This window comes from Danio aesculapii, chromosome 4, assembly GCF_903798145.1.
Source record: "Danio aesculapii chromosome 4, fDanAes4.1, whole genome shotgun sequence".
In the NCBI taxonomy this organism is placed as follows: Eukaryota; Metazoa; Chordata; class Actinopteri; order Cypriniformes; family Danionidae; genus Danio; species Danio aesculapii.
Window position 1 is genome coordinate 5,143,112 of NC_079438.1, and position 12,805 is coordinate 5,155,916.

Consider the following 12,805-nt stretch of genomic DNA (forward strand, 5'->3'; position numbering starts at 1 on the left):
GAAACTAATCAGTGTCTGAAATCTCACCACACACCCTCATTCACTAGTCCCTAAATTAGTCAATTAGTTTAGTCCACTAGACAGAGTGAATGACCACAAATGAGTGAATTGATGAACACCTGCAGCTAACAAGCACAATCACTGATGGACACAACCAGAAATAAAACTACAGACACAGCCTCACACCAAACCAACTGAATTAAAACAGAGGATTAAACAACTCCATTAAATAACAGCATTAGCAGCTTCACTGATTACAGTTTGACTTCAATTCTCTCATATCTGCAAGAATATTTGTTAATTAACAGAGATTTATATTTTTATTGAAAATGTTTCAATTGACCTCACCATCATGGAGATTAGAGGCTGCTTTACTTGAGCTCTTGAACCTTTTCTCTGGCTGTTATTTTATTTAGGCTTTTCATGCTATACAAGTAGAGTGATTAACTCAATTAATTACAGGAGCCAAAATAAAAAAACTACTTTATAACAAGCAGTTGAGGATCCCGACTAAAACAGACTCTGTCCTCCATCGTGGTGACTTCAAATGAACAACAGAAATTTCATTAAGAGCTTTTGTTCATGTGACAGAAATAAAGTCAAAGGTCAGAAATAAGTGAAGCTCCTGATGTTTGTGGAGTTGTTTAATGATCTCTACTGAGCTCTTGAGAAATAAAAGTTTTATTGTGTAAATATTTTTATTAATTATTATTTTTATTTAGAGTTTTATTCTCAGTTGATTTCATCTTTGATTTTGGCTGTAATTTGTGTTATTTGGTCTTGTTTTTCTTTCCTTCAGTGATTCTGCTTGTTAACACTTGTTCATCAATAATTAATCCTCATTTAATTAGACACTTATTTATCTCATTAACTTCATCACTGTCTGAGTGTTCAACTCTCTGTAGTGAGGACACTAGTGAGGATTTTGCTCTGCGATTTAAGGGGTTAAATGTGTTCAATGAAAAATACAGACTGTGGATTGTATTTTTAACAGAAATATTCTGTAAACTAAATTTATTACTGTAAAATGTTAAAAACAGTAGTTTACTGGCAACCACAGCTGCCAGTATTTTTTTTTTTTAATCAAGAAAAACAACAGCAAAATACTGTAAAACATTTTTGTGTCACCATTGTGGAGGATAGTAGCATCTGTGTGCAAGATGAACTAAATGAATCCGATGTTATGCTGCATCTTCTTTTGTTTAAAGGTAACTGTGAAGTTACTAATGCAGTGAAAGTCTGTTTGTTAATTACAGTCACACATGAACACAATAATGCTTTTTGTAGTGAACTGATGTATGATGGTTCTCAATGTCAATATGCTCAGATATATTACTTAGACATTTAAAATATTGATTCTAATGCCAGTAAATGGCATTTAAAACGTAGTTGCTTTTTGCAAATATAAATAATTAACTGAAAGGTTTGTAAATGATCATTCCATCAGTTAATGAATAAAACTTTCTCTTGTTAAAAATACAACATTTTATTGTAAAAACAATTTTACAGAAGAATTCTGTATTTAAAAAAAAAAAGTTGTGGCAACCATAGCTGCCAGTATTTTTCCGTAAATTTTACAAAAAAATTTTACAGTGTACTTTACATTAAATTATACAAATGACCTTCAATCAACTGACAATGTAACATGAATTATCAAACAGGCTTCTGTGGAAAATTTTGTAAAAATGGACAAATAAAAAGTAATCCTGTCACAGGCTGCCTTTCTCCTCTCCCACATTCTCCCAATGATTACAAAATACCAGTTACAAATAAAAAAACAAAATACTATTGCTATTACGAACTACTGTCTTGTAAATATCATGCATGAATAAAATTATATGTTTTGAACCTAAGTCACCCCCCCTCCCCCACCAGGTCAAGTTTAGTATTACATTGTTTTTTTATCTCTTTCCCTCAGGATAGCAACCCAGAGTCCCTATACGCGTCCAGCACCAATGATGCTCAAATGTGTTGCCAACCAAACAACCACCAAAGCGCTGTCTTTAAAGAAGTTGGGAGAGACAATTGTCATTGAATCATTAGTATGTAAAACCTCCAGTGTGTTTAGCAATGGCGAAACCATCTGTGTTTGCACCATGACCACTGAAACCCCACAATTTGAGGAGGGGGTTATACTTTCTAAAAAATGTTACAGTTTCACGCAAATATGGCTGCTAAAACATATTTTTTGGCAGAACATCAGTGAAATTCAGGGCAGCACCGCTAACAATTACTCCTGAAATGGAAAATGCAGCAAGAGAGGCCCTATGCCCTCCCTCAAGTTTCATCACCGAGACTGCTGACATCTTTTCCAGAGGAGATTTCCTAACAATTAAAGGGAAGGTGGAAAATGTGAGTTACTTCAAAGTCATTTGAATGTAAAGAAAATAAGATGTTATCTGCATTTCTTGGTTCCTTAAAGTGACAAACCCTCAAAAAGTTGAAATGCCTGTATGATTGTTCTTACTAATGCTGTGTTCACACCAGACATGGAACGCGCGTCAAGCGTGAGTGATTTGCATGTAACGTCAATGCAAAGACGCGAATAGACATGCTGTGGCGCGATACGCGCGGCGTGAAATGCTCGAGTTCGAAAATTTGAACTTCAGCGGACATTCGCGGCACATTAACCAATCAGGAGTTTGCTCTTGTGGGGGCGTGATTATGACGTATCGCCTGTTGTTGGTGTCCTGGGGGAAAATCCTCCTGCCTACACCGACAACAGTTCATCAAACTCGGCTCGGTTCAGTCAGAAGCACCGCTGAAAGCCTCCATCCTCCAGGTTAAGTTTCTTGAGGAGTTTATGAGCTCACAGAGCTGGCTGCACCTCTAAAAGGATCTAGTGGACTCAGACACTGCCCCAAACGACTCGACATTGGTTTTCAGCCTTCATAAAGCACATAAACACTGTTATTTTCTCAATAAAATCCATGTTAGCCATTTAGCAACGAAGCTACAATCTGCGTCTGTTGTGAAGTGAATTTGACCCGCGAATGAAGCAGATTTTCATGCTTTCATGATTCCACTGAGGATGACAGAGGTGCAGGGACAACAGGTCCTAATCCTCGACTTTAGTCTGAAGTGTAGAGAGAACACAATCAATGTCTCACTTTGGAGGGAAATATCCCTACTGAAGCTTTTCAAAGGAGATGAGATTGAGCCCTCTCACATGAGAGTTCACATCTGGGAGAGAGGGAAGGGTAAAATAAACTCTTCAACTTACACCACAGCAAAGGTAAAAAAAAAATAAATGAAGCAAAACATTTAGTAATATAATAACTTTTTATTATTCCTGCATTTTCCAAAAATGTATTAGATTCATTAAAATAAATACATGAAATTAATATAATAAATGTGCAAGAGTTGTGTAACACGGTACCACCCAGCAGCATTATTTTAGGTTTTTAAATGAGCAAAACCATATGAAACAAACGTTTTACTTGAGCACTTTTGTTTTTACTGAAACCAAGGTTTAAGACTTGACTTGGAAGCATGCAAGTTTAAAAAAAGACATACATGACCAAAAGTTTATACCATTCGAACAGTAGTTGTCAATTAGCAGTCATAAGGCAAGTATTTTTTTTTTAAATCAATTTAAGTTAAAATATACATGGATGGTTCACCCAAAAACTCAAATGTATTTATTATTTATTAACCCTGTAGTGGTTATAAACCTTTATGAGTTTCTGGTTCCACTTTATATTAGGTGGCTCAAACTACTATGTGCTTACTATGTGATTTGTTACAATGTACTTATTGTGTAAATACATCTTTTTTGTACTTATGATAAAATGCCTAAATGTAATTACATTGATGTCCATCTCTTACACCTACCTATACCACCAAACCTGTACCTAGCCCAACCCGTATCTCACCTCAAGAGCACCACAGGTGTTCTGCAAATACATTATGAACACAGTAATTACATTGTATTTATTTTTTTGATGCAAGAACATAGTAGATAAGGCCAGTCATAATATAAAGTGGGACCAAGAATAAAGTAAGAATTAAAGACATTAAACATTTTTGAAAGCTAAAGTTGATCATTTGCTATTATAAATTAAAGTAAGATCATTTGATAATACATTTATATTAGTCAACTTGAACAAAGTGCTGGTGTAGGCATCACTACAATAATAATTAATGATTCTTTACATTTATATAGCGCTTTTCTGGACACTCAAATCGCCAGTGGGCAAATTTGGCCAGGATGCCGGAGTTATACCCCTACTCTTTTTTTTTCAAAGGACATCCTGGGATTTTTAATGATCACAGAGTGTCAGGACCTCAGTTTAACATCTCACCTGAAACACGGAATGCACACCTACAATGCACACATTTAGATTTGACATTTATTCAATATAATAAAAAATTTGGCATATGTTGAGGGTGAACCTATTTGGTAGTTTTGTGATTCTATAATTTTATAGTTGATTTAAAAAAAATTCTAAAAATATTAACAGTACATCACTTTAAGAGATGACCGCCAATGATGTTTGATAATATTGTGCATCTCTATCTAGAACACACAAAAAAGTAAAATAAACTGTAAGATATAAAATCTTTTTGATTATAAACTGTGAATAAGCATATTCATTTACATTTAAACTATTCAAATTAAATAGATTTACTTGATTTGAAACTCTTCTTATTACAGAACTTTTATAATATAATCAAATATTACATTATAATTTCTGCATACATGATTGCCATTGCATGGTCTGCTAATAACAATATAACATTTTTATTCAACTTTAATATTATAGCTCTGTAATGGAGTTATAATGATAAACAATCACTGTAATAACACTGTAACAATTACAGGTGTAAACATGTCAATTTTACTCACTCAATGCAGGTTGCTGACAGAAGACATGAAACTGAGGAAGTAGAGGTTGTTAGGGTCTCAGAAGAGGGAGAAAGCCTGCAGCTGCTTTTCAGTGATTTCAGTGAATTCGAGATCCCAGCCCATCTATACAATGGGAACAGTGATGATTTGGTGAAATAACTTCCATGCACAATAGCAATTGAGCATGCAAACCGGAGAGTTTCGGAAATTAAATTTGTATAATAATAGAAATGCATTTCAATAAAGTTAGTACAGGAGTGCACAAACTTGATCTTGGATGACTGGTGTCTAATAATTAGCTGGTCACATTGTGTCTGATTGTGGTTAAAATTTAACTATTCAAGACACCAGCAATACAGGACCAAGTTTGTGCACCCCTGTGTTTGTAGTTCTTTGTTAAATAAATAGTTAATGGTTAGTTTATTTGAGTTAAATGCAGTTGCTTTAGTTACAAAATTGTTTTATATCATAAATCATTTTTCTAACGAAAAAGTTTTAGTCTGATGTTTTAACCTACATACACATTTTAAAATTACCTCAATAATTAATGAACATCTGTTAACCACACGGTAGCGTTAGTACTGAAAACATAGCCTTTCACATCCAAGGAGGAAACAAAAACCCATATTTAAATTCTGTACAATCAAGATTCATAACCATTGTGTATCATTTTCTCTTAGAATTAGGACTACAAAGGAACATTAACAATGTTAACTTTAGCATCCAGTAGTTAACTTGCCTTCGACAGTTATATTTCAGATCTTCTCCAAGTATGAGGACCCAAATAAATATTTGATACAGGTCTAGGTAGCCAGACTACACATCCATTAATCCTCAACACCTCACACCTGAAGTTCATGCACTGTCAGAAAAAAAAGGGTATGGTTGGGGTCCATTTGTGAACACTTGGGGTACAAATGGTGAAGTTGTATCCTCAATGGTTTAAAGTAGCACCCTAAGATACTTATATGTACCATTTAAGGGTAAAAAAAGTACAAATATGTTCCCAACTGTCAAAGGGTCCATGTTTGGGCAATTTAAGGCCCAAAGAAAGGTACAATAACTTGTATGAAAAAAGGAGCAAGTCAACGTGTATGAAATGGTCCTTCATTTATGTCATGAGTTGTTGGTTATTTGGAGGAAATCCACAAAAAAACTGTACATTAACAATAACATGATTTAATTATAAAACATGGCCTTATAAATATTATAAATAAATATTTTTTATTTAAGAAAATGTTAACATAAATCCCCATAAATGTGAAGTGAAATGGCTTATTACACACAGACCTTTCTTTGATTATCAGATTTGATAAACTACTACAATGGACATACAAGTATATAGGAGATGTAAACAATATGATTTAAAGGTTACCAGATTGGTAAACAAAGACAGAGTACAACAGTGTAGCATTAATAAATAAACTAATTAATACAATTATTATAAAACGTAACGGAATATTCCGAAATAATACACCTGAGAACAAGTGATAGATTTAAAAGACCAAAAACTGGCCGTTAGATATACACAAAATGTAATAAATTTCATTTTTTAACTACAATGGGGAGGTTGAATCCAGCGGCAGATCCGAGATGGACTGGCCGAAGTAAAGCTGCTGTTGGCGGGGGAGAGAATCATAAAGCTCCCACTGACAGAGTCCGCATTCACTGAAGCACATTGTTAAAGACGCGCTATTTTTGTAAATAAACTGCCGATTCGAGTTTAAAACTACATTCTCGCCTGAAATACTCTTAAAACTACATTTTGTGACACATTGGATGAGATTTTTTAAACTTGCAGGTCTGCACAGCGGGATGTTATTCATTGACTTTCACTCAGTAGCAGCTAGCAAATTTGAATTCGTGTTGTCCAATAGGATTTTTGCCCGCGCAGTGCATTCATAATGCGAGCTGGTTATGTGCGACGGTTATTCATCTTTAATTGAGCTGTTTCATTACTGTTCTGATGTTCTTCTCGACAGAGGATGGACTTGAAGGACTCAAAGAGGCTGGAATACGCTCGTGAAGACGAAGCACAGACATTTGCAGGTACGTTTAATGTTAAATAACTTATTGTGAATATCTGTTGGGTCATATTCAATTCATATTTGACGTTACTTTGCCTTGTGTATGACCGTTTTTTGTAATTTAAGGTTAACCAGAAATGAAGAAATGACTTTTCACATAACCTGACCGTGAGACAGAGCTCAAGACACTGACAAAACAGAGGTGAAATGTCCAGAAAAACAGTTCAAACACATTTTGTTTTGTTTAGATAATGTCGTTAAGCCTTTATTGCATATGTTATTTATAAATTCAAAATTTCCTTAGTGTTGGTAAGCTAACCTTCATGTTTACTCCGAACTGGAGTGAAGTAAACGCCTGTCCCCTTTATGTCTGAAACAATATAACGTTAGTTTATGCATAGAACCCGACCCACGTTGATTTATAGCAGTTGTATTTTGCAACGATACATATTTAAACAACGTTATATACGCATGTCCAAGAGAATCCTACTAATACCGGTGTCCCGTCAGATCAAGCTGCAGGTCGTTTATCAAACCTTTGAGTTGCTAATTTAAAGGGTTTTTTTTTTTTGCTGTTAACCTTAAGTTCACACCGATCATGTTTTTTTTTTTTTTTCAGAAAAAGAAGTGGATGAGTAAGCAATAGAGAGTAAAAACGTAAGTAACGTTACAATCATTCATTACATTCAGTATTTTGGCTTTCATCATTGTTTGTTAATAATTTATACATTAACTTATATTTGATCCAATAGGTGATTGCTGCAATTGGTGAGGATGCATTATCTTTAGAGAGTAATGCGAATGTTCTGCATATCCAGTACAATAAGGTGTGTGACCCTTTAATAAAAACACCCTTGTCAGTGAGATCACACATTTTAAATCAGTTCTCAGTTTAAATGAAAGTTTAATGTCAGTATAGGCCGAACTGTAGGATCAAATGACTATTATAAATGTTATCACTATTGTAAATATATTTAAATTTTCAAGCTTTGTGGTAAACACATATGTGCATTCAAGCTTACAACTATTTGTACAGTGATAACTAAAGGGAAATGGCAACAAAGAATATTAGATGATGTTTTTAGTTAAAGTGAATCACTAATTTCCTTTTTGTTTATTTTCAGTCGTGGTGAACCTGACTGAATGCATTTATCAACCATCTCCAACCAAGTAAGAGCTTCAAGGACAGCTTTACCAGTATTGTGGTAAAGGTGCCTGAGTTTGATTAAGAAAAAAACATCTCCACTGGCCAAAGTCTACAAAGAAGCAAGAAAAGAGAAGTTTGCAGATGATCTAACAGGTAATAACATAAAAACTTACATAATAATAATTTTGCTAGATCAAACCCTTATTTCTTGGATGTGATCATTAAGTGCCTTTTCAAGCTGCATTTAGCAAGTTCAAACTCATCGGCCTTAAATACAAACCCTTTATATAGAGAACATTCCTCAATGTTTTTCTTTAAAAAATGTAATTCATAAAACTGCATCAATATCTTTTATTCAGCATTTGCTAAACGTTCCAATATTTTTTTTTCATGATTTTAAAAACAGGTCCTTTATATTATTAAATTAGGGTACTGCCCCAGTGACAAGCCATTGTACCCCTAAAGGTACAAATTTTGCCCCTTTTTTCTGACAGTGTATTATAGTGTTACAAAAGAGTTTTATCAGCAAAATATGAGTTTGTTTAATTTAATTCAGCACAAATTAATTGTTGGCTGAAGGTCTGTCTGATCAGGTCTGCTACACAGGAATCATGGGTAAACAGATGAGTGATGCGCTGTTTTCTCATTCTTCACAATCTCAGCTTCACTAAAAAAAAAACCTTTGACTAAAACCTTGTTATGTGACCTGGTGAGTTAAAATCTCACCACAGAAACCAGACGAGGAGATATAAAATACACAACATTATTTGTCTCTATTGAATTTAATATAATGTTTAAGTCTGAGAGACAAAAATATTTTAAGATTCCCTTTACTGAACTATACACAGCAAGTTTCACATGCATCTTTGTATTAAATGAAGTTCTAGTCGATCTTCATTTGATCTCCTCTGTAAGCACAAGCTGGAACTGTTCTGAGGTCAGCTTCAACTCTGATGTTGTACAGGACTTTAAACAGCACACATTACACATATTCAGCTCTGAAAAATTTGACACCAGATCAAGCTGTCTGTAATCTAGACTGATCTAAACACATTTCCTGAAGCTGTAAAGTGAAGCTTTGTCCATCATTTGATCAGGCAATAGCAACACAAATAAGTGCATTGTTGTTGGTCTTTGTTCTTCAGAGAAAGTGTTGAAATAATGGTGTAAAAACAGAGTCAATACCTGTGTTTCTCTGAGAGAGAGTCCTTTACTCGCTCCTCTGCCATACTGCAGCTAAAACACCAATGCAGACATTAGCAGAGCTTTGAGGAAACCATCAGCCGCTGACCCTGTTTCAAATTTGATATACGCATATTATAAAAATTCAGGTTTAGACAATTATTTATTTATTCAGTAAATTATTGCTAGATATATTTAGAGACCGCTGAGGGTTAAAAAGTGTTTGAGGCTGACAGCTGTTGTACTGAAATCTGACTCCTCTTCTCTACTCGTGCGTGCATGTCATGCAGTTAGACATAGTTGAGCAACACCTAAATGTTTTCCAGTTGGTGTTTTGACCCCTTTTGAAAACACTTAGGTGTTCCTTATCAATCAGACAACGGTTATATGTTTTTTCTTGCTGTGAAGTGTGAAAAAAATGGTGATAGCTTTAAAGTGTTATGATAAACTTCTGTGAGCTAAACAGTGTTCAACATCAACTGTATGACACACATTTATGAGGAGTCAAATTTCAGTACAACAGCTTACATTAAAATCACGCTTAAACATAAAATCACTTCATCATGTCCACAAATAAGCATAATTCTTTTAGTATTAAACTTACATGCAGAAGTACAGACGTTCTTGTGCAGCAGGAACACAATCTGAACTTTGACTCGCTTCACTAACTGTGTCGTGTCTTTCCCCAGCAAAGAACCAAGCCAACTAATGACAACAAGCCAAGCTTTCGGTTTGGCAGTACATGGGAAAGAAGCCATAGAGTCCCTATACTGCACTGTAAAAAAAATTCTGTAAAATTTACGGAAAAATACTGGCAGCTATGTTTGCCAGAACTTTTTTGTAAAAAATACAGAATTTTTCTGTAAAATTGTTTTTACAATAAAATGTTGTATTTTTAACAAGAGAAAATTTTACATCAGTTCACTACAAAAACTTTTTAAATAAAGTCATTAAATGCATTATTGTGTTCATGTGTGACTGTAATTAACAAACAGACTTTCACTGCATTAGTAACTACACAGTTATCTTTATACAAAAGCAGATGCAGCATAACATCAGATTCATTAAGTTCATCTTGGACTTGCACACAGATGCTACTGTCCTCCACAATGGTGATACAAAAATGTTTTACAGTATTTTGCTGTTGTTTTTCCTGATTTTACAAAAAAATACTGGCAGCTGTGGTTGCCAGTAATCTACCGTTTTTAACATTTTACATTCGTAAATTCAATCTACAGAATATTTCTGTTAAAAATACATTCCACAGTCTGTATTTTTCATCGAACACATTTAACCCCTCAAATCCCAGAGCAAAGTCCTCACAAGTGTCCTCACTACAGAGGGTTGAACACTCAGACAGTGATGAAGTTAATGAGATAAATAAGTGTCTAATTAAAGGAGGATTAATAATTATTGATGAACAAGTGTTAACAAGCAGAATCACTGAAGGAAAGAACAACAAGACCAAATAACACAAATTACAGCCAAAATCAAAGATGAAATCAACTGAGAATAAAACTCTAAATAAAAATAATAATTAATAAAAATAATTACACAATAAAACTTTTATTTGTCAAGATCTCAGTGGAGATCATTAAACAACTCCACAAACATCAGGAGCTTCACTTATTACTGACCTTTGACTTTATGTCTGTCACATGAACAAAAGCTCTTAATGAAATTTCTGTTGTTCATTTGAAGTCACCACGATGGAGGACAGAGTCTGCTTTAGTCGGGATCTTCAACTGCTTATTTTAAAGTAGTTTTTATTTTGGCTGCTGTAATTAAATGAGTTAATCACACTATTTGTATAGCATGAAAAGCCTAGATGAAATCTGAAATTAAGAGTGATGAGATTAACTATCATATCAAAGCCACCATTGCCATCTTTTGTTTGTTGATTATTATATTAAGTGTGAGAATTGAATAATGTGTAGAAGAAACCACTGGAGCTTCAGCAATCAATGACAATTTAACAGGTCTAAATACATCAGTCATAATGAGAATGTTTGAACTAAGGCAGACCTTGCAATCACACAGACATCAACAATTAGACTTTGAATCTTAATAATAGTGACAAACAAAAAATCGAAATCAAATAAAAACCAAACCCAGAACAAAACAAAACACTCTACTGAAATATTACACCCCAAAACAAAATAAAATAAAGGCAAAGAAGGAAATGTTAAGAGCATAAAGCTGCATAATTTATTCATGCTGCAATGCATGCTCGGAGTTTTGTACTATGCTGATACCCAGAATGCATTGCTGAATGACTGAATTATGAAGCTTTTTTTTTTAACCAACCATGGTTGAGGTTCATATCCTGATTCTTGATGTCTGTGTGTCTTAAATAAGCTTTCAAGGTTTTCTGCATAAAACTCTAAATATTAATTCCATCATAATTATGTGTTGACCCTTCTGGAAGCTGTAATACTGTTCCAAATAACATTGCATAAATTAATTAAATTAGTTAGAAACTTCTTTGTGACTCATGTATTCAACTCTGCATTAAGTACATAACCGTTTTCATCACTTTTCTTGCTATAACTGATGAGTTACAGAAACGCAGTTATAACAGCCAGAGTAAATGTTTAAGAGCTCAAGTAAAGCAGCCTCTAATCTCCATGATGGTGAGGTCAATTGAAATATTTTCAATAAAAATATAAATCTCTGTTAATTATCAAATATTCTTGCAGATATGAGAGAATTGAAGTCAAACTGTAATCAGTGAAGCTGCTAATGCTGTTATTTAATGAATTTGTTTAATTCTCTGTTTTAATTCAGTTGGTTTAGTGTGAGGCTGTGTCTGTAGTTTTATTTCTTGTTGTTTCCTTCAGTAATTGTGCTTGTTAACAGCAGGTGTTCAACAATTCACTTATTTGTGGTCATTCACTCTGTCTAGTGGACTAAACTAATTGACTAATTTAGGTACTAGTGAATGAGGGTGTGTGGTGAGATTTCAGACACTCTGATTAGTTTCTCAAAAACAAAGGTTAGATCTGTTACAGTTATTTTCCGTATTTTGTACAGAAATGAGCTGTTAGTCATTTAACAGGTTTTCACTGTGGATTGTACAGATTTTTACTGTTAAAATCACGGACATTTTTTACAGTGTGTGCATTCCGTATTTCAGGTGAGATGTTAAACCGAGGTCCTGACACTCAGTGATCATTAAAAATCCCAGGATGTCTTTTGAAAAAAAAAAAGAGTAGGGGTATAACTCCGGCATCCTGGCCTAATTTGCCCACTGGCGCTTTGAGTGTCCAGAAAAGCGCTATAGAAATGTAAAGAATTATTAATTATTATTGTAGTGATGCCTACACCAGCACTTTGTTCAAGTTGACTAACATAAATGTATTATCAAATGATCTTACTTTAATTTTAATAGCAAATGATCAACTTTAGCTTTCAAAATTGTTTAATGTCTTTAATTCTTACTTTATTCTTGGTCCCACTTTATATTAGCTGGCCTTAACTACTATTACTTGCTTCTTGCATCAAAAAAATAAATACAATGTAATTACTGTGTTCATAATGTATTTGCAGAACACATGTGGTGCTCTTGAGGTGAGATACGGGTTGGGCTAGGGACAGGAT

General features: G+C 34.1%; 1 protein-coding gene across 3 annotated transcripts in view; it reads right to left on the bottom strand.

Annotated features, from left to right (window-relative positions):
- LOC130221902 (NACHT, LRR and PYD domains-containing protein 12-like) overlaps positions 1–9,899 on the bottom strand; it is a 213,871-nt gene extending 203,972 nt beyond the window's left edge. Inside the window, exons 1-4 of one of the 3 annotated variants that reach the window (XR_008836338.1) lie at positions 9,810–9,899; positions 9,209–9,315; positions 4,850–4,972; positions 3,835–3,896 (exon numbers count right to left, since the gene is read on the bottom strand). The gene's annotated coding sequence lies outside the window, so the exon portion shown is untranslated. The remainder of the gene's footprint in view (positions 1–3,834; positions 3,897–4,849; positions 4,973–9,208; positions 9,316–9,809) is intronic. The other 2 variants (XR_008836337.1, XM_056454450.1) reach the window with 2 other exon arrangements.
- Between the last annotated feature and the right edge of the window lie 2,906 nt (positions 9,900–12,805).